Here is a 25,549-nt window from a genome sequence, read left to right as displayed (position 1 = left end):
CACTTCCGTCTGTCCCCGCATCTACCATCTTCTAACTCCTTTCTCCAGACAGCATATCACCCCGCGCCCTTGGTGTGGGAAAAAAACTAGGCAGTGAAATCCAGCTGCTCGGAGATGAATGAGCTTGCTTCTGACCCAGGGATTGGAGAGCGCGGAGGGGGCCAGGCTGAACACACAGCCCCTCTGCACAGAGCTAGGACAGAGCACGCGGTCAGGTTGGCAAGACAACGGAACTGTCAGGAACCCCGACTAAGGAAGAATCAAACAAGCCAAGGGGTCTGGAGGAGGCAGGGGGGTCGGGGGGAAGCCTGAGAGGGTGACTCAGCTGGACCTTCAGAGCAAGTTAGCTGGGGCCTAGAGCAGAAACTCGGAGAACAGCCACCGGGCTCTGCAGGGCTCGCACGGGCTGTTTCTTGATTCAGTGGGATTTTTAGGAACCAGTGTGTCTTGAAAAAAAATGTGTTTCTGATGTTTAGGAACTCCTTTTTTACTTCAATTTCTTTCCATCTGTTAAAATTTAATAATTTAATGCTTTTTATTTTTGAAAGTGTCAGATGAGTTCTTTTATGTCTGACAGATTCTTGTACAGAAGAGACTTTTTAAATTAATATTAAATTTTTTTAAAAAATATTTTAAAATTTAAACAATTTTTTGAAAACATTAAAGTTTTTAAAATACAGTATTCTTAATAAAAACCTAATTTTTCTTAAAGCATTTTTTTACAAGTCTCAGTAACTTACTTATAAAGTCCAATTTTAACAAACATTTCTAAACTTATAAAGTAAGTTTTTACTGGATACGTATTTCTTAGTGATTTGTATTGAAACTATTTTTTTCAATTAGTTCCTATATCCATGAATGACTAGTACTTAAGGCTAGAAGAGGTTCAATGAAAATTAACAGAAAAAAAAAAGAGAAAGTATAGCACACTCTTGAGGATTGATTCAGGTTTTGTGGGGCCTAAGTCTGACAGAATATGGAGCGCTCTTAAATAAAAATAATGCACAATTATGAATTCAAAATTAGGTATGAAAGTGATATTATTTAGAAGGAGGAAAAACTAGCTTACAAATTTTAAAATTTGGTAGATACCGTAAACCTCGCAAAATCCAGAAAAATAACATGATATTTTGATAATGGCTTGACATACCTCTTTATGTGTCGAGCAGTTAATAAAGAAATAATTTTTGGTTGCATACTTTTTGAATCCTTCTTCACATGGCATTTTTATAGTACTATTTTGATAGAAGAGAAAGATAATTCAGTCTTTCCACCTGCAGGGTTGATCAAAATTTGTTTTTAGTCTGGACACATAAAAATTGTGACCGCACACAGACATCCTCGCTGTTTGTAGCACTGCTTCAAGCACAGGAATTCTGATCAATATAATTTCACATGATTCCCATCAAAAAAGAGAAAGCAAGGCCTATGTTTGATTGCATGTACTGTATTATGGAGTTTGTTCCCCACAGAGAGAAGTTCTGTTCGTCTAGGTATGGAGGGGAATCAAATCTGATGCCATATTTCATGATTTAAAGAATTTTCCATGACTAGTTTCTGGCTCCCTGCATTTCAAAATTTGCTTCTCAGGACTTCCTTGGTGGTCCAGTGGTTGAGGCTCTGCCTTCCAAAGCAGGGGACTCGGGTTCAATCCCTGATCCGGGAACTAGGATCCCACATGCCTGCGGGGCAACTAACCTGTGCGCTGCAATTACTGAGCCCACATGCTCCAGAGCCCATGGGCCACAACTGGAGAGAAGCCTGTGCGCCACAAGGGAAGATCATGTGTGCCGCAACTAAGACCCGATGCAGCCCAAAATAAATAAATAAATAAACGTTTAAAAAGACAAAAACAAAAACTTGCTTCTCCTCCTTCCCCACCTACCGCTGCTGCCAAACCTCTCAGGATGTGGTCACAGCTCACGTTCACATCACATGTTTGTAAGCATGCTACATGTTCACGGTCATGGGACATGGTCATAGCACATGTCTGTGACGCTCCCACTGCAGTCTCCCCTCTGGTCACCACCTTCACATCCCCGTGCCTGGCGGGTCGCTCGGTGGGAAGCAGGAGTGTCCCCGGAGGCCGTGCCCACGGCAGACAGCTCTCAGTAGCTTGGCCACACAGGAAGTCAGTGTGAACCCATAGACATGTCTCTAAACCCAGACAAAGTGTGCCCCGACAGCCACTCCAAGCCGGCCAGGAGGGGAAAGTGATGGAGGACCCTGGAGTGGAAAGAGGCTGTGGTTTGGTTTTGTTTTTTTGGCACATGGGATCTTAGTTCCCTGATCAGGGATCGAACCCGTGCCCCCTGCAGTGGGAGTGCAGAGCCCTAACCACTGGACCTCCAGGGAAGTCCCAAGAGACTGTGGTCTTAAGTGATTGTGGTCAAATACCCTCCTTTTGCAAGTCTGACGCCACCTGACTGTGTGAAGCCTTGACCGGCCCCTCCACTACTCCCGGGAGGGGCCTGAGGCTTGTCCCCTTAGCCATGGGGGAGCCGCCCCTGGGCTGGGGTCAGCGTCCAGCTTGCACACGTGCCATGATGATGGCCGAGTGCATCTTCACACAAAAGCCTCAGCACTTCCCATTAAGCTCATTTAAATATAACACACACTTTCGTGCAGGCAGGAGTGAGTGAGAGCAGGCAAGATTGCCCCATGTCAAAAAGAAAAATAAAAGAGTGTGGATTTATAGTAACCAGTTACCTTTCGGCAAAAATCAGTGACTGTTTTCCCAAGTCTGGAGAACACGTGAAACATTCAGTTTTCTCCGGTATCTGTTTCTTTTACTTGAGGCTGTTACCTTGATCTGTCAGAAGTGAGGACTTCTCCCCGCCTCCTTGAAATCATGAAAACTGTGCAGCTGAACCCCAGTTAGTGAGAGCACTCACCACACACTTCCTTGTGGGAAACGTGCAGCAGGTGCCCCTGCATCCCGCAAATCCATCTCCGACCTGCCAAAGGTTATCGCCTGGATGAAGCCGGGAGTCGTACCCTTGAGCCAGGAGAGGGGGTCTGACTTTGAGTCTGCTCTGCTGTCTGAGGACCCTCGTCCTTCTTCCCTAATCGGAGGTGGAAGGGGCACAGCTACATGGGACCACTGCTTTCAAGCCCACCCCCCACCCCAAATACCCAACGTCGTGACACAGGCCAAAATGTCTGTGTCTAATGCTACATTTTGTTCATAACAGAAATACACATATAAGCCCAGGGAAGATGGGAGCCCCACTCTGCGGTCCTAGGGCCTTGATTAGTGGGGCGTCCTCTGACATTGCGAGTTGTTTCTTTGAGGGGTGCCCCGGAGATTTCTTTTTTTTTTTAACATCTCTGGGATGATGTATCCGAGCAGTCTCCCAGATAAGTGAGAAGCCAGCCTTTCTTCTGTGGGGGGAACAGGGTGCTGGTGAAAGGGGAGATGGACAGGGCAGGCACCCACCACAGGCTTCTCCAGACATCAGGGCACAGGAAGACCCAGGGGAAGGTGAGGGGTGCAGACTCTGCCCTCCAAACCACCCATGCCCTGTGCCCCGAGCAGTCCCTGCTGCCCAGCGCATATTAAAATACCTTCCATTTATACCGGGTTTGACACTTACAAATCAAGTATTAACCTAAGTAATATTGGAAATGAAACAGTAAAACCGAATCAGCTCCTCGGCCACTGCGGGGCTGGGTGGTGGGGTACCTCGGCCGGGCGGAGGGTGAGGACGGAAATGGGTGTCCCAGAAAGTGGGCTGCTCGGGACCTGGTTAAGCAAGGTCTACTCACACTCAGGAGAGGACCTTCCACAAAACAGATACTAGGGCAGCATGAATGATTAGGTCCATGTTAGAACTATGCCTGTGACAGATGGAGACGTGGGTTGGAACACAAATTCTCCACGTATGTTCCTTTCATCCATTTGGATTTTTGAAGTATGTGAATTTATTACTTACTCAAAAATAAAATTTTAAATCTTTGGAAAAAAATTTTTAAAGAAAGAAAGAAAGAAGCAACTCTTTTTACCAATTGAGGTTGAAGCTATTTCTTCTGTTGACCCCGCCTGCTGAATCCCCAGCTGAGCAGGGATGTAATGGGTGGAACAAATCAGGGACAGAATATGGCCAGGCATAGCCGTGCCAGTCTAACGTCTAAAACAGGCAACCCGGCAAACACATTAAGGGGGCAAACTTGGGCAGCCTGGAGAGAAGCTTCTTTGCACTTTCTTAGGTGGTCGAGGGCAACCGACCACCTGCATCCCCTTGGCAAGGGCTGCCTCCAGGCTCTGAGGGCCACGGAGCGGCTTCCTGGACCACCACGCTCTGTCCTGGGATGCCAGCCCCGCCCCGGAGCGGGACCAGCCCTCGAGGGATGGAGTCCGACCTGTCGCCTGGGCTCCCCCAGTCCTTTTTTCTCTCTTTTAAGCACTGGTGTTAAAACCTTACAAAATCCAAACTACTCGGAGCCCAGGTTACAAGTATATCTTGATGTCTTTAGTTCATCAGAAGCCTTGCCAAGGTTTTTAAAGCATGGGGCTTAAAATACACCATCCTCTGCTCCGAGCCAGCTGGGGGAAGCCAAAGGAAAACACCGTCTCCCTCGGAGCATATGGCCAGTCGCTGCTGCCAGCATAGGGAGAAATCAGAAAAGAAAGGATGCTCTGGCATGAAATTAAAATGTGGGTTTATTGCATGGAAATAGACAAAGCTTCATGCCACCAAACGCTGTTTTCAGAGCGAATTTTTTTTTTTAAGCTGAGATTTCTTTTTTTTTAATTTATTTATTTTTGTCTACACTGGGTCTTCGTTGCTCCACGTGGGCTCTCTCTAGTTGCGGTGAGTGGGGGCTACTCTTCGTTGCGGTGCAGGGGTCTCTCGTTGCGGTGGCTTCTCTTGTTGCGGAGCACGGGCTCTAGGCGCGTGGGCTCAGTAGTTGTGACTCACGGGCTTAGTTGCTCCGTGACATGTGGGATCTTCCTGGTTCAGGGCTCGAACCCGTGTCCCCTGCATTGGCACGCGGACTCTTAACCACTGCGCCACCAGGGAAGCCCTTCAGAGTGAATTGTTAAATGACAGAGTTAATGAGAAACAGAAAGGGGGAAAGGCATTGCTGAAACCTCACTTGGGTGCTGGCGACCTGACCGTCCTACCTGAGATGGCGACCGGGAAGGGAAGGAGATAGATCTGGATAGAGTTAACATGTGCACACTGCACAGCGAGGTTTGTGGGCAGGACGAGCTCCAGCCTGGGCCTCTTGGTCCTCCAAGCAGATCCTTTTCTTTCTTTTTTTAAAAAATTTATTTTATTGAAGTATAGTTGATTTAAAATGTTGTGTTAATTTCTGCTGTACAGCAAAGTGACTCAGTTACACTTATATACACATCCTTTTTCATATTCTTTTCCATGATGGTTTATCCCAGGAGACTGGATACAGTTCCCTGTGCTCTACAGCAGGACCTTATTGTTTATCCATTTGAAATGTAATAGTTAAGCAGGTCCTTCTCTGGCTCATGGCTTTCAGTTCCCACCTTCCCCGTTCTCACTGTGCCACCGGGTCCTTTAAAGCATCGTGATGGCATCACCAGGTGTACTGCTGCAAACGAAGGTCACCTGCACGCAGGGGACAGCTTAAAGAGCTTGTGGTGCTTGAACCATATTTAAGGTTTCTTTTTCAGCATCTTTTGACCCTGTATTTCTGCTCAGTCTTTTGGTTATTTAATCTAAAACGCATAATTCTCTTTTCCACACTTTTAGCATTCCTGGGGTTTCCACCTCGCTCTCCTCCTTTCACTGAATGTTAGACTTGTCATTGTTATTAAGGATTTGACAACACAGAAAGAGGAAATTTTATGTAGTGTCACTGGATAGTCAACGTTTTACTACTGGAGTCGGAGCGTCCTTAGGAAAACATGTGTGCAACAAAAGACTGTTGGTGGTGTAATTGCAGAGATATTAGGCTAATATATAATGCATAAGTCTGTGTCATGGATCGTTTTTATTCATCATAAGATTTTCAAATGACTCGAGGAGGTGTGGCCCTCGCAGCTGTTCCCCCGCGCTAACGGCCTCGGGCTCTGACTCAGAGAGGAATTCTGTGCCAAAGCACGGGGCAGCCACCGCAGTTCTTGGGATACTCCCAGGGAGATCACTCGTCGTCAGCAGGGGTGATGATGACAAACCAATAAAAGGCTGCATGGGGAGGACCTGGTGAGGATAGAAGTCTGGGTCCCTGGGGAGTGAAGAGGCTGTTTTGACCCCAAAATGCTTACCGTTGATTTACTTACTTAAATCAGTTTCTATTTACAAAGTCTAATTTTTGCCCCCTGGAGCAGATCAGAGAGGCCTGTGAACACGAGTCCGAGGACAGACCTGTATCTGGAGAGCGGATCCCCCAGCCTGACGCCCACGTGCCCCTCACCTGGCTGTGCACAGTGTCTGTCTGAGGTCGGACCATGCAGCCCTCGAGATGCTCTGATGCTGCTGCCTCTAGGGCTGAGCTGCTCAAACTTGACCCCGTAGGAATCGCCCAAGGGCGCCAGTGACTCCTGCGCCCAGGGTGGGAGCTGCGGAGACAAAACAAACGAGAGTGGAGATTGATTTTATTCAGGCTGCTAAGGTAAGGGGACGCCCAAGATCAGAGCTTCTCAGCGGAGGGGGCCTGCCTTGGGCTTCACAGGCAGGGCCATCGAGAGACGGCTCAGTTCGCTGAACGGAAATGTTTGTCTCTGTGTCCAGCTGGTTTCACAGGGACAATTCTAATCTCAGCTCACCCTTCACAAGACAAAGAACGGGAGGGCCTGTGTGTAAAAGGGCATCTTCTAGAAAAAAAAAAGGGGTATCTTCTGCGAGTCCTACGGGGGTCGTGAGGAAGCGCGGACTTATCTAAGTCGTGTGGGGCAGGGGGGTTTCCTGGGGCTCAGCACCAACGATCCGCACTTCAGACAAATGCTCATTGACTGAGAGGCAGGTGGGACTGGACCAGACGTTGAGAAACTCTGCTCTGGAGCATCTGAGAGAGGCTGGAGGGCCCGTGTTGCCCTGGTAACACCTTCGCCACCTCCTGGTCCTGTGACAACCTGAGACACCAGGGTGCAGGTATCCCGGCCTCTCCAGCGTTTGCTGCTGTCGGCCCATGAGGCGGGTCTCCCACGTCTGACACTGGGGAGACCCCAGGCCCACGATGGAGGAGGGGCCTCCCCGTCCCCACCGCACAGAGGGTCTGCCAGCCTAGGGTACCTGCCCTCTGCCCTCTGTCCTCAGTGACCTTTGCGGGCCTGCCCCCTCTCACCCCAACCTGGTCGGACCAGAACCACCCGGGCTTCCCTACCATGACCCTCAGTGCTGGGCGGATGGCGGCTGCTCCCACGGGGCGTAGGCTGCTTTCTGCTGCCCCCTCCCTGTTCCCAGCGGGACACAGTCCCAGTCATCTGAGGACACTTCCTGCGGGCACTGGCTGCGAGCTGGGGCCAAGGGAAGAGGCACCGCTGGTTCCTCACATGGGGTTGGTTATCGAGAGCTGAGAGCCCCCAGAGGGAGGGCAGGGGAGGGGCGGTCCCAGAACCGGGGAGGCAGGCGGATGCCTGGGGCTGTGACAGCGGGCGAGGACCCTGCACCCACGGTGACCCAGGCATGACCCCTCGCTTTCTGCCGGCCCTCTGCCTTCTGAAGGTGCCCACATCGGCCAGCCCACCCGGGAGCCAGAGGAGGATCCTGGGGGCAGCCAGTGCGATGGCCCCTCAGGGAACAGAGCAGGAGGGGGCAGGGGGAGGGTTGGGGGCGGGTGCAGCATCCCCGCCTTCCCTGCGGAACCGGGCCGACTTCCTCCTTCTCCCCTGAAAAGGGCACCTCTTCCAGGGCACGGCAACAGCCCATGGGGACACTGGGGGTATTTTCATTTATCGGCGTCTATATTTTTGTTTGCTTCTATATTTGAGTTTTCAACGACGTGTGTTATTCGATAACAAAATCTACTACAACTGGTCCATTCCCAAACGTACACGAAGCAGCGACGGGGGTGGATGGGGGAAACGTTAGGGCAGCTGGCCCATCCCCGCGCTCGCGGTGAGGCTGGAGGTACTGCCTCCTCTTAGGGCGTGGCCCCCAGGCCCCCGGGGTGCCATGTTGAGACCTGGGGGTGGTCGCAGGCCAGATCTGGACCAGGCGCCTGGGCCCAAGGCGAGTGCGCTGGGGTGAGCGGTACGACTCTGACACCAGCTCCGGGCTCAGCACAGACCCTGCAGGTTGAGGACACGGCCCCCCACAAGACCGTCCTCACTCCGGACACCAGCTGCACTTCCGGGGTTCCAGGCCCCTCGTACTTCTGACCAACTGGCTACAAATTTGGGGGTTCCCGGCACCCCCTCCAGTTCCATCGTTCGCCAGAATGACTCACAGAACTCAGGAAAGCAGGTCCCGATGACTACAGGTGAGGTCCGGGAGGCCCCTTGGGTGCGCCATCCGCCCATCAGCACAGCCACGTGATCCAGACGCGCATCTGAGTTTCCAGCGCCTGGAGTTATTAGGGGTTTGTTACATACGCATGATTGAACTCTGATCTTGTGATTGAATCCAGTTTCCAGCCCCGCCCCCCATCCGCCCTCCCTGGAGGTCAGAGGTCAGCCTGATGTCACTCGACACCAGGTCCCCACCCTCTAAACCCAGGTCTTTCTGGCATGATGGGCCCCCCCCCCCCCCCCGCCCACACCTGAAGCTCTCAAGGGGCCAAGGTTAGTCACCTCATTAGCATAAACTCAGGTGTGGTGTGAGGGGTTGAGCCGGAACCGGAGACAAAGACGGCTAAATTCTTGTTGTACAACAGCTGCCCAGGGGGTGCCTCGAGGCGCCAAGGAAACTCCTGAACTGGCCTTCTCGCCTCTGGGAGCTGCCCCGGAAGCCCCACCCTTGTGGGGAGGCCGGAGGGGGTGACGCGTCTGGCAAAGATTCCTCGATGCGGCGGCATCCAAAGCTCAACAGAAAACCCCAGACACTCAAGATGTCTTGGCGGGAGATGGTGTTTGCTGTCATTCTCCTCGCAGGAACGTTGGAGCTGCCAGTGCAACAACAAAAATAAGTATTTTTAGGGTTGCAGTTAAACAAAAGGTCACACATTTATTCTTTATGACTCCATATGTTTGGATTTTAAATAACATTCTTCTGAGTAAATGTAATTTGGGGCGTTTAGCTTCCTAGTTATTCTTTAGAGGGACTCTGATTTTTTACTTTCTGGAAGTAAGCTCTTAATTTATTTAAATAGTTGTGGGCTGAGATAAATCTCTCCATGTGATGGATCTGGTTGAAGACCTCTGTCCCAGCTGACACTGTGTCGTGGGTGACATGCTCTCTACATGCCCGAGTCAATCTGTGTGTGGGATGGCTGCGTCAGTTTGCAGGAGCACAGTTAGGACAGGGGGAAGTTGAGGACGGGGGGAAGTTGGCTTCTGGTACCTACCTTCCCCCACAGACTCAGTGTATCATTCTGGGCGATACTTTTCAGTGCTTCTATTTTCCCATAAAGTGGAATTATTAACACTTGCATCCTACTGCAGTGAAATAGCATGATCTCTGGGATTTGCTTTAAACTATGTAAGGGGAAGAAAGGATGGGAAATAGATGAAACAAGATTGGCAAAATATCGACAGATGAATGAATAAAGAAGATGTGGTGTATATATATAATGGAATACTACCCAGCCATAAAAAAGAATGAAATAATGCCATTTGCAGCAACATGGATGAACCTAGAGATTATCATACTAAGTGAAGTAAGTCAGAAAAAGAAGGACAAACACCATATGCTATTGCTTATACGTGGAATCTAAAAAAATGATACAAGTGAACTTCTTTACAAAACAGAAATAGACTCACAGACATAGAAAACAAACTTATGGTTACCAAAGGGGAAAGGGTGGGGAAGGGATAAATTAGGAGGTTGGGATTAACATATACACACTATTATATAAAATAGATAAAAAACAAGGACCTGCTATACAGCACAGGGAACTATATTCAATAACCTGTGATAAACCATAATGGAAAAGAATCTGAAAGAGAATATATATATATACTTATAACTGACTCACTTTGCTGTACACCAGAAACTAACACAACATTGTAAATCAACTATACTTCAGGGAATTCCCTGGTGGTCGGTCCAGTGGTTAACACTCCACGCTTCCACTACAGGGGGCATGGGTTCGATCCCTGGTCGGGGAACTAAGATCCTGCAAGCTGCGTGGAGCGGCCAGAGAAAAAGAAAAGAAAAAAACCTGCAATAAAGGGTTGTTTGTTTGGGGAAAAAAAAAAGAAAGTCGTAAAAAAAGATTGGCAAAATGTTGGTAATCTTACAGCTAAATGATGCGTCCACACAGGTTCACGATACTCTTCCCTCTACTTCTGTGCATGCAAAAACTTTTGTGAAAATTTCCAAAATGAAAAGGTTAAAAGATAACAGTAATACCTGCCCCTGTGTACGGCACATGAGCTGTCCTTAGAGCACCTTGCTTCCCTTGGAGAAGGATGCCTCGTAAATACAAGACCGAGTTACTACTCCGTGGCCCTCAAATTATTGCATCACACCTTGAGGTATTGTTGACAAGGAGACAGAAAATAGATTAGACCCCATGGGAAGCATGGCCATGAAAGAGGAAGATAAACTTTCAAAGCATCGGATGCTACGAGGGAAGAGCTCATCTTCAGTTGACAAACTGGAGGGCCATCTGGGCAAATGGTTGACGTGGGAAGTACATTTGCAATGCATCAAAAATATGTTTCCTGGTCGCTGACAGTTTATTTCTGGAGTTCCATAAATGTAACGTTTCCGATCTTGTAAATAATAAATGTTTGTTTATAAATCGCTGGTTCCCAGAGGCAGATGAGCGCACAGAATGAAGACAAGCTGCGGCAGCTGGTTGACTCCCACCAGCCCGACTCACGGAGCGGATTCATGAGCCCGCGGGAGAGGCCAATACTTCCAGGAAACTGTGCTCCTCTCAACACCAAGGCTACCAAGCGTGGTCGGCGACACACAGAGCATCAGCGTGCGTGCAGCAGAGGAACGCACGTCCTTGCAGATCAACAAACCTGCCCCTGCTTGGAAAGATGCAGACCGGGGCACGAACCCGTGTCCGCTGCATCGGCAGGCGGACTCTCAACCACTGAGCCACCGGGGAAGCCCCCTAACTTTTAAAAACAGCTAACGTGCCTTTGGGAATGCAGGATGGCTGAGGATTGGAACAAGGCAGGAGTGAAAGCTTATCTTAGTTAGCAAACCTTTTGGCCATGAGATAATAAGATGGTGTAGGTAAGCCTATAGTGGAATCAGAATAAGTAAGAAATGCTTTATTAAGGGCTTTGAGAACTTTTACATACAATTGGCAAAAGCTTAGCTAATTTTAAGTGATTCCACCCCACTGCTAAACAAGCCTTCTGAATCCTTACTAGGGAAGCGTTTGTATTCTTTGTTCACTCTGAAGGCAGTAAAAGGGGACGCCCAGTTAGTTAAGCCCGGGATGAGGGCCCAGCCCGGCTTCATGGCCCTTCGGGACTGCTGGGAGCCCTCAACTTGTCCAGTTTTCTTCCCATAAAAGGACCCAGGGTTTCCTTCCAGGTCTCTAATTACACGAGCACTTTCTGTTCTCGGGTAACAAATCTATTCTTTAATCTTTCCACTGATCCTGACTAATATTTGCACGTAAGAAAAGTGCATTTACATAGCACAGGGAGATCAGCTCAGTGCTTTGTGACCACCTAGAGGGGTGGGATAGGGAGGAGGGAGGGAGACGCAAGAGGGAGGAGATATGGGGATATATGTATATGTGTGGCTGATCCACTTTGTTATAAAGCAGAAACTAACACCATTGTAAAGCAATTATACTCCAACAAAGATGTTAAAAAAATAAAGTAAAAAAAAAAAAAGTGCATTTAGATAATGTCATACATGGTGACGCAGCCAAACAAGGGGCCACCCAGCCCAACGGGCAGTGAGAGGGTGGCCCAGCCCACCACCCAGCCAGGCTTGGTTCTTTCTTTTCTTCTCATTGAAAATATGTTGTAGAAGCAGCAGCTCTGTTCTCTGACGTCTCAAGAGATGGTAAACATTAATTTCAGCAAGATCAGGAAGAGAGCCAAGAATGAGGCGGCAAGAAGAAAGAGAAACGTTTTTTCATTTTCATGCTCCTTTCTGTGCTAATTTCGTGCCGTCCCGGGGGCAGGAGGACAGCGTGCCAGCTCCGCCTCCCTCTCCCCTTGGGCCTCCATGATCAGCCTCCCCGATGAGCCACAGAGACGCCAGGCCCTGCAAAGGCCAGTGCAGCCAGCCGGTGGGCAGGGGTGGGAGAGGGGCCCGCAGCTAGGCCACCATCTCTCTGTCCCCCCTCATCCTCTCTACCCACCCCCACTCCTCCTCAGGCAGGAGGGCACCCTTCCCAAGGACACGGATGGCTGTGGGCAGAGAGGAAGCAGGACTTGAAAGCACGTCTTCTGAGGCCGAGCCTCAGCTGTATCATTCCTGTAGGAAGAACCTGGAGCTGAGCCAGCCTCCCAGGGTCCTCTCACGGCCACCTTGCCATCCACGGTAGGGAAGGACGAAATGGTGCAGCAAGTAAATGGAGCCTGCCTGTTCTCGTGGTGGCCTCAATGTGCCATTCTCAGGGCCTAACTAGAGACAGAAAGGGGTACTGTCTTACTAAGGGGTCTCCAGAAAATCAGAACCAATAGGATGGAGAGACAGACAGATAGATAGATACAGACACACACAGAGAGAGAGACAGACACAGAGACAGAGAGAGATTGATTTTAAGGAAGTGGCTCATGCCACGTGGGTACTGGCAAGCCTGAAGTCTGCAGGCAGGTTGGCAGGCTAGAAATTCTAGTAAGCAGTCGGCTGGGAGAATTCCTTCCTCCTCAGGGAAGCTCAGTCTTCTCTCTAAAGGCCTTCAGCTGGTCGGATGAGGTCCACCGCATTACGAGGGTGCTCGGCTTTACTCCAAGTCAGCTGATTCAAACGTTAATCACATCTGAAAAATACCTTCACAGCAATATCTAGACGGGTATGTGACCACACAACTGGGCACCCCAGCACAGCCACGCTGACACAGGAAACTAACCATCCCAGGTGCCGAAGCCCAGGAAATCCTGTCCTGACCCAATGCAGCTGAGCCCATGCCCAGTGCCAGCTGCATACACTGGGTCATCTCACAGCTCTTGCCTCTGTCTTCCTCCGGCCTGAGGGCGTTGTCTCTCTTTTAAAATGAAGCACAGTTGGGCTTCCCTGGTGGCGCGGTGGTTAAGAGTCCGCCTGCCAATGCAGGGGACACTGGTTCGAGCCTTAGTCCGGGAAGATCCCACGTGCCGCGGAGCAACTAAGCCCGTGCGCCACAACTACTGAGTCTGCGCTCTAGAGCCCGCGAGCCACAACTACTGAGCCCACATGCTGCAACTACTGAGACCGCGCACCTACAGCCCATGCTCTGCAACAAGAGAAGCCACCGCAGTGAGAAGCCCGCGCACCGCAACAAAGAGTAGCCCCTGCTCGCCACAACTAGAGAAAGCCCGTGCGTAGCAACGAAGACCTAACGCAGCTAAAAATAAATTTTAAAAAAATAAAAAATAAAGCAAAAGTATTATTCAGCCTTACAAGGGAAGGAAATTCTGACCCATGCCGCAACACGGATGAACCCTGAGGACACCGTGCCCAGTGACATAAACCAGTCAGCAAGAGATGAGTCCACTCAGATGAGGCCCCCGAGAGGCAGAGACAGAAGGCAGAACTGTGACCCCCAGTGGCTGGGGGGTGTGCGGGGAGCTGCCCTTCCAGGGCCCAGCGCCTCAGCTTTGCAAGACGACAGAGCGCTCTGGATGCGCGGTGATGGCAGGACTACAGCGCGTGTGCGCCAGGCCACTGACCTGGACGCCTGCAAACAGTCGGAAAGGCAAACCTTGTGTTCTGCGTATTCTACCCAAGTGTGTAATACGGTTTCCAAATATTGGGGGTTTCCCATTATCTCTCTGTTACTGATCTGTAGTGTAGTTCCATTGTGGTGGGAGGACGGGCTTTGTACGACTGGAATCCTTTTAAATTCCCGGACACCTGAGCGCACTTGCTGGCTTGCTCCGTCCTGCTGTTGTTGCCATGTTTCCACTGCTCAGTGACGTCCTCAGCAAAGGGTCTCTTACAGGGTTACAGAATCGAGTGATACGCAGAACGACTGGAGCGGACACGATATGGCGATATTTGTACGGTTCCCGGCGTGTGGAGGGAGAGGCCCTGGAGGGGTGTATGAAACGTGGGCTCCGCTCAGAATAAAAAGAGGGAGCGTCACACCGATCACTGAAGACCCGCACGGGACCTCACACCCCGTGGGCTCTCAATTATGGGACAATAGCAGGTGAACGATGGAAAGGAGGAAAAGACGACGCTGAAGAGGTCCTGCGGGGAACTAACTAGTCTTCCGTGCGGCACGCACGTCTAACCAGCTTCTCTCAATGTGTGGCCCATGGGCCCCAAGTACCCCCAGACCCGTTCAGGGTTCAGCAGTTCAGGGTCAAAGCTACTTTTTTTTTTTTTTTTGCAGTACGCGGGCCTCTCACTGTTGTGGCCTCTCCCGTTGCGGAGCACAGGCTCCGGACGCACAGGCTCAGCGGCCATGGCTCACGGGCCCAGCCGCTCCGCGGCATGTGGGATCTTCCCAGACCGGGGCACGAACCCGCGTCCCCTGCATCGGCAGGCGGACGCTCAACCACTGCGCCACCAGGGAAGCCCATAGCTACTTGTAAAAATTAGGAGTTTGGGATTAACATACACACTACTATATATAAAATAGGTAAACAACAAGGACCTACTGTATAGCACAAGGGACTATAAATAACTTATAATGGCAAAGAATCTGAGAAAGAGTAGATATTTGTATAACTGAATCACTTTGCTGTACACCTGCAACTAACACAACAGTGTAAATCAACTATACTTCAATTAAAAGATAACTGGTATCAAAGAAAACTGCTTTTCTAATAATACTAAGACGGTCCTTGCCTTTTTGCGGGGACACAATGGTACATATATATATATATCGCCATCTTTATCCATTCATCTGTTGATGGATACCTAGGTTGTTTTCACATCTTGGCTATCGTAAATTATGCTACCATGAACATTGAGGTGCATCTATCTTTTGAAATTAGTGTTTTTGTATTCCTTGGATAAATACTCAGATATGGACTAGCTGGATCATATATGGTAGTTCTAGTCTTAATTTTTTGAGGAGTCTCCTTACTGTTTTCCATACTGGCTGCTCCAATTTACATTCCGCACAACTGTGATTTTTAATATTGTCTAGTGAAATGGGTCAACATTTGGAATAACTGCACAGTTCAGTGAATTAGTATTTTCCAAATGACCAAATGGCCATGTTACAAAATCATGTGTGGGTAATAGATCCATCCAAAGTGCCAGAGAGACCAGTGGGTTTTAGTCTAACAGCAGGAAAGGTCCATTGCAGTGCTGCTGGAGTCCACATTGCAATGAACCTGTAAGGAACATTTACGTGTCAGTTTTGGTGGAGAACCTATATAAACGCTCCTCCATTTTCCTGCTACACATCCCTGCGAGGTCAACTTTTCTTCACAGACATCAACTAAAACAATATATTACAAGAGACTGAACACAGAAGCAGCTATGAGAATCCAGCTGTCTTTTATCAAGCTAGACATTAAAGAGATCTGCAAAAATATGAAACAAGTCCCTTGTTCTCACTAATCATTTTTTGAAAATAATGATTTTTCATAAAATGTTATTTATTGTTGAGTAACATGGAATCGGTTTCTTATTGTAGGTTTAAATGAATGAATAGAAATCTTTTAAAAACAATCTTTTAATTTCTAATATTCTATATGTTTTCATGAACCCAAAGCCAGCTGTGAAGTGAGACAGGGCAGGCTCTGGCTGGGAGAATTCAGGGTGGTAAAAAGGGACTCTTTCCAATCCCTCTGAGAAATGTAAGTCTAAACCTCCCAATTCCTCATTTTTAGGAATTTCCTTATCTTACACATTTAACCTCTTAAGTATTTCATAAGGTAGGAGGGGAGAGAAATTGGGAAGCAAAGGAGTCTTAAAAATCACCGATACCGCCTCACGCCCAAGAGGGTATAGACCCAAAAGAACTGAAAGCAGGAACTCAAACAGATACTTGTACATCCATGTTCAGAGCAGCATTACTCACACTAACCAAGGGGTGGAAACAACCCAAGTGTCCACTGAAAGGTGAATGGATGAACAAGATGTGGTCTATCCAGACTATGGAATATTATTCAACCTTAAAAGAGAAGGAAGTCCTGTCACCTGCTACAACGTGGAGGAAAGTTGAGGACATCGTGCTTGGTAAGATAAGCAGGGGCCTTCGAGTAATGTTTAAATCAGATCCCTCTTCACAGCAAACAATAAAGAGAAGTTGTTTTCTGCTTATTAGTTCCGTTCCTCAGACCAGGAAGTGGACGCACAGCCTGGCTGGATGCTTCGGGCAGAGGTGGGCTTCATCCACCCACCACCCTGGACCCCCTACGCCAGTGGCAGCGATCAGAACAAAGTGAGCTCGGCCCTGCGAAAGCTCGTTTGCCATTACTTTAGTAACTTCAACGAGAAACAGATTTTTACATACGTGACATCGCAGACCATGCCTCTTGACCGTTACCCAATTTAGAAACTGGCCCGATCACAAAGGAAGCTGAAGCACCTGCTGGTTTGGGAAAGTCGCCGGCTGCAAGCGAGCAGCTGGGTCCCTGTGCCACTTGCAGCTGCACGGCCCGAGGAGGCCTGTTCTGGTCCCGCTCAAAAAAGTCGCCACCCGGCTCTCCTCGGGAGCAGTCAACTCCAGAACCTGTGGTCCGTCTGAGGGGTGGGCAGCCATCATGGTGTGACCCACAACGAGGCCTGGGAGAGGGACCGCTGGGAAATAGGAGCTGCGGAACGAAGCTTCGTGCCATCGGCACAGCTGCACTGGGGCAGGTGGTTGGAACAAAGCTTTCACTGGCAAAGTTGTCCAAAGGCTGTGCAGTCAGGGGAGAGCCAGGAATCGTCCTCTACCACGGTGTTTCGTACTTTGTTTTTTTAACTGGACAATATAGTTTAATGTAGCAAAAATCTAGGGAACGAGCCGGTATTTCAGTTAAGGCTCTGGGTGCCTGAAAATGATCAAGAGAAAATTGGTTTCACGGCCTAAAAACAAGAGGTTGCATCAGGGAACGTGTTTATGTAAATAAGACTTAGTTTAAAACCTTGGTTAATAAAAGGTCAGGATAAAACCAAGAGGAAGTTGGCTTTTCACTGTAGCATCTGCTGTTTGTTTTGACTGGTATTTCGTATCCTTGGCTTCATCTCAGGGGAGCATGCCTGGCCAGGAGGCAAGCCTGGGAGACAAGGACCACTGCAGCGTCCCTGCCCCCAGAATGCTTCAGGAAACATTTTCCTGATGAGCAGATTTTCAGTTAGTGACAGAGAGTCACCCCAAGTAAGCCGAGTCATTCTGGTGCCAGGGCTGGAGCCCACTGGCCAGGAGAGGCCTTGGTTTGGAGGTGTGGTGACCAATCCTAAAACGGCCACGGGACCACGCTGACCTATGGGTGGGGAAGGGACCCACACAGCACGGACCTGGTGCGATTTGATGCTGTGGCCAGAGCTCAGGCCCTAGTCCCCCTCACAATTCTGCCTGGCCAGCTGTGTTTCCAGGGTAGGATTTCCTGGTGTGAGGGTTGGATCGTGCCCCCCCAGATTCATATGGTGAGCCCTAACCCTCAGGACCTCAGGATGTGGCTGTATTTGGAGATACAGGGTCTTTATCAAGCTACAGTGAGGTCGCTGCGGTAGGCCCTAGTCTAATATGACTGATATCCTTAAAAAGGGGGCGACTGGCCACCCAGAGGCACACAGGGAGAACACCACGAAGGCAGAAATCAGGGTGATACTTCTACAAGCCAAGGAATGACACAGCTTGCCAGCAAGCTACCAGAAGCTGGGGGAGAGCTTGGGACAGATTCTCCCTCTCAGCTTCAGAAGGAACCAACCCTGCTGACGCCTTGATCTCGGACTTCTGGCCTCCAAATTGAGAGAGAATAACTCTCTGTTGTTTAAACCACACAGTCTGTGGCACTTTCTTACGGCCGCCCTAGCAAAGTAATAACCTGGTGTAAGGACACCTGGAATAAGCAAAAACGTTGGCTGGGCGTCTCCAGTGGGCAACTACGCATTCTTTAGAGCTCACCCTTCTGGGTTATCTGATTCTAGCTTTTCCTTGCCTTTGAGCTATCTTATGGTTGTAGAGAACGAGTGACGATGCAAATTATTTTTGTCTATGGACTCTGTGATGGAGGGACAGCCCTCACCCCATGGTCCCCAAATCCTCCCACCCAAAGCCAGATTTGCACAATTTGCAAGTTCCCGCCAATATTCCTGCCTATATAGGTGTGTGTTCTTTGCATTTTCCTTTGAACTGGCTGGAACGTCTTACCAGTTCCCTCACTCAACTAACAAGCTCAGGAAGCTGCTGGCCACCTGCCGATTACATGTCTGCCTGAGAGTCACAATTCCTTCTTTGGTCGACATTATCTTTTAACATTGGCCATGGCTGCCATGTCCCTGTTGCGTTGTGCTGGGATCCTTGAGGAGGAACCGTCACAGCTGGGGGCAGTGTCTCCCACCCTGATCTTTTAGGGACTTAATTGTTGGAATTGTCCTCTTTAGAAAACCGGGGCTCCGGGGGGTGTTGGTGGGATGAACTGAGAGACTGGGATTGACATATATACAACTAATATGTATGAAACAGATAACTAATAAGAGCCTGCTGTATAAAGTAAATAAATAAATAAAATAACCAGTGGCAAAAAACTCCCCCCAAAACAAACAAACAAAAAAAACCCCAAATTGCTGACACAGGTGAAAGTAAACAAATAAAATTATTGTTAATTTTTTAAAAATTTAAAAATAAAATAAAAACAAAACCACGAGCCATGAAATAGAGACAGAGAGAGAGAGAACATCTTTCTTCAGCGTTCTAGTGACTGATTCCTCTCCCTTTCCCTTCAGCCTAGGAGTTCACAGTGGTTTGTTGTTAATTAGTCCCCTGGATACTTAAGTATCTTTTTAAAATAGTACTTTCATTAAACCGCTCTTGAAATCTTCCTGATTGATACAACTCCCAAATTTGTATCTCTACCTATAACCTCTCTCACAAACTCCAGATTTGTTTACAAAACACTCACTTGTTATTCTCAGAAGTCATTTTGAAAATACCTCAAAATCAGCATGCACAAAACTGAACTTTTGCATTTCCCCCAAATACCATCTCTGCCAGAGCCTTCCCCATGTTATTTAATGGCAACTTCATCTGGGAGTTGCTTTAGCCACTCATTATATCTTATGATCCAACAATTTTTTTTTTTTTTTTTTTTTGCGGTACGCGGGCCTCTTACTGCTGTGGCCTCTCCCGTTGCGGAGTACAGGCTCCGGACACGCAGGCTCAGCGGCCATGGCTCACGGGCCCAGCCGCTCTGCGGCACGTGGGATCCTCCCGGACCGGGGCACGAACACACGTCCCCCGCATCGGCAGGCAGACTCTCAACCACTGTGCCACCAGGGAAGCCCCCAACAATTCTTTATTAGATGCACACCCCTGAGTTGTTCTTGCACGTGTACCCCAGGAGACATGCAAAAGAATATTGATATCATGTCTATAATCCTTGCAAAGAAAGAACAGTCTAAATCTCATTAAGAGTAGATTGGATAAAATGCTGGAGAGGGTGTAGAGAAAAGGGAACCCTGTTGCATTGCTGGTGAGAATGTAAATTTGTACAGCCAGTATGGAGGTTCCTTAAAAAACTAAAATTAGAACTACCATATGACCCAGCAATCCCACTACTGGGCATATACCCCGAGAAAACCATAATTCAAAAAGAGTCATGGACCACAATGTTCATTGCAGCTCTATTTACAATAGCCAGGACATGGAAGCAGCCTAAGTGTCCATCGACAGATGAATGGAGAAAGATGTGGCACATGTGTACAATGGAGTATTACTCAGCCATAAAAAGAAATGAAATTGAGTTATTTGTAGTGAGGTGGATGGACCCAGAGTCTGTCATACAGAGTGAAGTCAGTCAGAGAGAAAAAAACAAATACCGTATGCTAACACATATATATGGAATCAAAAAAAAAAAAAAAAGGTCCTGATGAACCTAGGGGCAGGACAGGAATAAAGACGCAGATGTAGAGAATGGACTTGAGGACACGGGGAGGGGGAAGGTAAGCTGGGAGAAGTGAGAGAGTGGCATGGACACATATACACTACCAAATGTAAAATAGATAACTAGTGGGAAGCAGCTGCATCACACAGGGAGATCAGCTCGGTGCCTTGTGACCACCTAGAGGGGTGGGATAGGGAGGGTGGGAGGGAGATGCAAGAGAGAGGGGATATGGGGATATATGTATACATATAGCTGATTCGCTTCGTTATACAGCAGAAACTAACACAACATTGTAAAGTAATTATACGCCAATAAAGATGTCAAAAAAAAAAAAGGGTAGATTGGATAAACAGTGGTTATACAGATGGAATAGTATACAGCCCTTAAAACGAGTGAGCCTCAGTACTGTGCAGACTCATAAATGGATGTCTCAAACCAAAGATTAGGTTAAAAGAACAAGACTCAATAAAATTCAAATATTGTTTTAAAACAGTGAAAAGTAAAATATATATATTATTTGAGATTTCAAATCTAGATGGTAAAACTATAAGGAAGGGCAAAGGAATTACAAAACAAAAAACAGAAGTCAGGATATGTTTATTTCTGGTTAGAGAAAAAGAAAAGCATTTAAGAAAGGGGACAGTGGGTTTGAAAGGTAATGGCAGTGTTCTATTTCCCAAGATTGATAAGTGTATTTATATTCCTTTTATTATTATATAAATGTACGTATATGCTATCTGCTCCCTTGCAGATAGATAATGTTTCATAATAAAAAAGTTACACAATTAAAAAAAAACGGGGCTCAGGCATGAAGAACCGTGGTTCCTCCAGTCTCGGCCCTGGGCACCCACTGTGTGCTGGGAGCCTTCCACACACAGCTCATTGCCTCCTCTGCAGATCCCCTGAGAGATGTACGAAGTCCCCACTGAAGGCAGGGAGCTGGATCTCAGGGAGGTCAAGTGCCCTCATCCACATTCACACAGCAAGTGGCAAAGCCAGACTCCATCCCCAGCACTGTGGACTGCAAGCCCAGGGCTCTTCTGACTACACCACAGTGCTCTCTTTTACACAGAAAAAGAAATACCACTTGGGTGGGCCCTAAGTTGGCCCTGGGGCATCCTCTCTTCCTGGTGTTTGTGTCTTCCTGTGACCCCCTCCCCTTGTGTGTGGGCAGGACCTGAGACTTGCTTCTAACCGATAGACTAGACAAGGGTGATGGGAAGATGCTTCTGGGATTACTTTACATAACAGTGCAACTTCTGTCTGCCTAGCAGACTCTATTCCTTGCTGGCTTGGATGAAGCAAGCTGCTGTTTTCCTCTCTGGACAGGTCCATGTGGCAAGAATCTGAAGGGGCCTCCAGCCAAGAGCCAGCAAGGACCAGAGGCCCTCAGTCCATCTGCCACACGATGTGCGCTTGGACGTGGATCCTTCCCCAGTGAAGCCTTCAAATGAGACCCCAGCCCTGACGGCCACTCGTGACAGGCCCTGAGGCAGAGGACCCAGTCAAGACACGCCCAGATTCCTGACCCACAGAAATTTGAGATAATGTATGTTGTTTTCAGACACTAGTTTGGGATAATTTGTTATGAAGCAATAGCTAACCAATACACCATGCCTCAGAAGCACTCGTTCATGCATTCAACAAATATTTCCTTGCCAGGCACTAGTACAGGTGCTCGGTATACATCAGTGAACAAAACAGAGTAAAATTCTTGTTCTCCTGGAGAGTAGATTCTAGTGTTTATGTGTGTGTGTGTTGGGGGTGGGAGTGTTGGATGATAGACATAATAAACAAGTTACATGGTTACATAGTTACATCATATGTTACATGTACCTACACAAGTACCATAGAGGAGGAAGCAGGGTGAGGATAGGGAATGGGTTGGGAGTTTGCAATTTTAAACCTCTTCTGAGAAAGTGATGTTGAGAAAGATTTCAGGGAGTGAGGGAGAAAGCCATGCAGATATCTTTGGGAAGAGTGCTTCAAGCACAGGGAATAGGCAGTGCAAAGGCCCTGAGGCTGAATCATGCTTGCAGAGAGCAAGGAGCCACAAGGTGGCAGACTGGAACAGAGTGGGTGAGGGGAAGGGTGGTGGGAGCTGAGGTCAGAAGTGCAGAGGGGAGAGAGATCCGGGAGACCCTCAGGGGCTCTGAATGGACTTTGCTTTTGCTCTGAATGAGATGGGTAACACTCGGAGGGGTTGAGCACAGCAGTGATGAGGTCTGACATATTTTTAAAAGGATCATCCCCTACTCATCACTGGTGACTTCCTGCTCACCTATGCAAACTGAAGCAGCTTACACACATCAGCCACACTGGCCACCATAACAAGCCAAGAGACTTGCCCTTATTTTTAGGTGTTTTTCTCACTCATTTTTCTTACCAAAGCCCCAGATCCCAGCCATCCTCTGAGGATGGCCCAAGCCATGCCTGCCCCCGTCACCTCCTCCAGCCTTCACCCTGTAATATCCCCCACACAGTGCAGCTCCCTGCACCCCATCCAGGCTGCCACAGGCTTTGTGCACTGACTCATAAGCTCCGCCAGGCAGGGTCCAAGGCTCGCCTTTCTCCTACATTCTCCCCAAACCGCTCCAGCTTGAGACAGCGCTGCACAGAGCGGGGCTCTGTCAGGCTGGCCGGCGCCTTGGCAGAGTTCTTTCTGCCTTTCCTGTGGGTCCCTCAAAGCGTTCCTCCACCTCCCTGCCTGCGCCCACCTATTGTGCCCTCCCCTCCTGGCCTCACAGCACCTACCGTCATCTGGACAGTTCTATAAACAATTATATGAGGCTTTTCATTTCACACACCTAGACGTGGTCCTTGGGAAAATAGTAGCAAATCTTTATAAAAAAGAAATTGGAAGGAAAGTACTCAGAAGAGCTGCTTGTGCACAAACGTTCCTTTACTATTAGTAAACCACCCTGGTGCCAATACTAGGGGGCAGGCTGTGGAGGGAGGCAAATGGAAGCAAAGGAAGCCTTGCCCTCCGTGACCCCACTTCTACCTCATTTTGAATTATTTTTCCTAAAGAGGGCCCCCAAATGTGTGAGCCTTAGAGCCGCAAACCTGGAGGGGATCACCGACGGCACTTGCAGCTCTTCCTCTTTTCTGGAGATGGCCCTGTAGAGAGAAGGAAAGAAAGAGCGGGCAGATCATGGGGGGCACGGGTAGAGGAGACCAGGCGCAGAGGCCAGACTGGGGTGCAGGTCCTGGGCCTCATCTGCCTGGTGACTTGTACCTGGCTATCAGGGGGCTGCACACCCCCAGGTCTTCCTGGTCCGAGACCCCTGCTGCCTCACACACTTGATGGGAACCAGGTGAAAGCTTCAGCCCTGGGCCAGCACTAGGATGAAGCCAGTGAGGCCAGGGCTGCTGCACCGCGCCTGTGACCAGTGCAGACGGTTGGGCCCGAGCTTCGTATAATGCTCTGCTGTCCCTGCCTTAAAATTCTTAATATCCTTTGAACAAGGGACCTGTATTTCCATTTTGCACTGGGCCCTGCACATATAGGTAGCCAGTCTGCATCACTGAGATTCTGGGGTCCCCTCCCTCCAACTTTCCACTGGTCAGTGGCTCACTGGCCTCCCCTGAGCCCAAGCGCTGCTACAACCTACTCTCTGGAAACCAGAGCCGTTCTGCAGGGCCACACAGACTGTCTGTGGCTTCCTGGTGTTGGTGGAACCCTGAAGACTTAGAGGAGGGATGTCCTGACGAGCTGTTCACAACTGAACCCACCCCAGGCACCTTTCAGCCACGTGTTCCCGTCCTGGGTCTGCTTCTTCCCGGAGCAGCGCGGGAGCCCTTCTCCAGACAGCGATCCCACACAGGAGGAAGGTTTCTGCAAAAATGGACAGTCAGCCAAGCCCCGTGCCTCTGCACTAGGGAAGGCCTGCCCTTCCTTTAACGTCTTGGAGCGCACGGCCACCGGCGGGGCCCGCGGGCGCAAGGCAGCACCGCCTTTTAAAGTCCACCTTGAAATACGACCACACTTTCCGGGTCGCTCTAAGGGAGGCCACTTCACCTGCAGACCGGGCCTTGCGTGGATCACCGGGGCACAGGTCCCTGAGGGCAGAGCGCGAGACCAGAGGCGAGCGTGCTGCGGTGGCTGGAGCCCGGACCAGAGCTAAGGGCGCCCGGGGTCAGGCGGGTCTCTGGGCACAGCCGCCGCGCTCGGGACGCACGTGCGCGTCCGCGGGGAAGAAAGCGGGGGGCTGCCGCGGGCCTGTACACAAAAGAGGGCGCTGCGCAGAGTAGGGGCCTGGGCGCCAAACGCCCGCGCGGCCCGGCCTCCGAGGGCAGCCCGGAGCTGGCCGGGCCCCGCGGCGCCCTAGCGCGCGAAGAGGACCCGAGGCTCCTCCCGCGGATGGTACAGCCCGCCCTCCCCGCCGGACCGTCGCGAATGGTCTCGCCCACCCGAGCCCCACCACACACCTCCCCCGGCCGCTGAGGAGCGAGCGGAGGGGGCGTGGCCCCCCATCTGCGTAGTAGTGAGGCGGGGCTCGCTGCCAGCGGGGTGGGCCTCTCCTCGCGCCGCGGCGCAGCGGTCGTGGGCGGGGCCCGACTGGGGAGCGAGGCGGGGGTGGGGCCGGCCTCCGCCAGCCCCCGGCTCACTCTCCGCCCCCGGCGCCAGGCCCCGCCCCCGGCCGCCGCGGCGCCGGGACGGGGCGGGGCCCGGGCCCGGAAGGCCCCGCCCTCTCTGTGAATATTGATGCGGCGCGCGTCGGCGTCGCCCTCCTCCCATTGAGCGAGGCTGTGTCGCGTGGCCCAGCGTCGGCGTGACGGTTGGACGCGGGCGCGGCACTGCGGGTCCCGATTGCTGCAGCCGCTTGTCAGTGTGATGAAGATTGGCACCCAGGTAAGCTGTCACTCAACCGCTCTGCCGCCGCCGCCGCTCCGCCGCCCCGTCACTATCAATCACGCCGGCCTGCAGGCGCCGCGGCCACCGTCCCGCCGCCGCCGCCCGGGTCTCCGCGGGTTGCCGCCGCCCGGGAGGGCCGCGCCAGACCCGCCGCCCGGGGCAGGGGGCGGGGAGGGGGCTCGGGTGGGGGAGGGGAGCCGCGGCCGCGGGGAGGGGCGCTGTCCGCCGGGCCGGCGCGGGGGCGCGCCCCGCTTGTTTTTCGGTGTGGGCTTAGGGACGCGGAAATTTCTGGAAGGCTCCGCCGCCGCCGCCGCGCGGGGCCCGTGGTGAGGCGCGCGCTCCTAACCGTCCCTCTCGGAGCGCGGCGCGCGCCCCTGCGCGGGCGGGGCGGGGGGCGCGGGGGCGCGCAGCGGGGGCGGGGCCCAGGCTGAGGAGGCGCGCGGGGGCGGGGCCTGGAGCGGGCGCGCGCGGGGGCGGGGCCGGCGTCG

At 50.5% G+C, this 25,549-nt stretch overlaps 1 protein-coding gene and 1 long non-coding RNA gene across 8 annotated transcripts in view; one reads left to right on the top strand and one right to left on the bottom strand.

Moving 5' to 3' along the window:
- Window positions 1–282: 282 nt before the first annotated feature.
- On the bottom strand, window positions 283–25,449 carry LOC111163902 (uncharacterized). 6 transcript variants are annotated; one of them, XR_016392937.1, is made up of 7 exons: window positions 24,225–25,449; window positions 23,948–24,041; window positions 23,270–23,323; window positions 8,714–9,024; window positions 8,371–8,487; window positions 5,129–6,541; window positions 283–5,028 (listed from the first exon to the last, which is right to left on the bottom strand). It is a non-coding gene; the product is annotated as an uncharacterized LOC111163902 (long non-coding RNA). The 6 variants fall into 6 exon arrangements; XR_016392939.1 differs by having other exon boundaries at window positions 283–6,182; window positions 6,397–6,541; window positions 24,225–24,680; XR_016392940.1 differs by having other exon boundaries at window positions 283–5,260; window positions 6,397–6,541; window positions 24,225–24,680.
- Window positions 24,918–25,549, top strand: part of PKNOX1 (PBX/knotted 1 homeobox 1) — a 48,647-nt gene continuing 48,015 nt past the window's right edge. For both annotated transcript variants that reach the window (XM_022553059.2, XM_022553057.2), the window contains exon 1: window positions 24,918–25,058. The gene's annotated coding sequence lies outside the window, so the exon portion shown is untranslated. The remainder of the gene's footprint in view (window positions 25,059–25,549) is intronic.

This window comes from Delphinapterus leucas, chromosome 4 (genome assembly GCF_059928025.1).
Source record: "Delphinapterus leucas isolate spDelLeu-1000000601 "Yukka" chromosome 4, BTC_Dleu_Yukka2, whole genome shotgun sequence".
NCBI lineage: Eukaryota > Metazoa > Chordata > Mammalia > Artiodactyla > Monodontidae > Delphinapterus > Delphinapterus leucas.
Note: the sequence above shows the minus strand (reverse complement) of the source record. Positions and strands in the feature narration are given on the sequence as shown.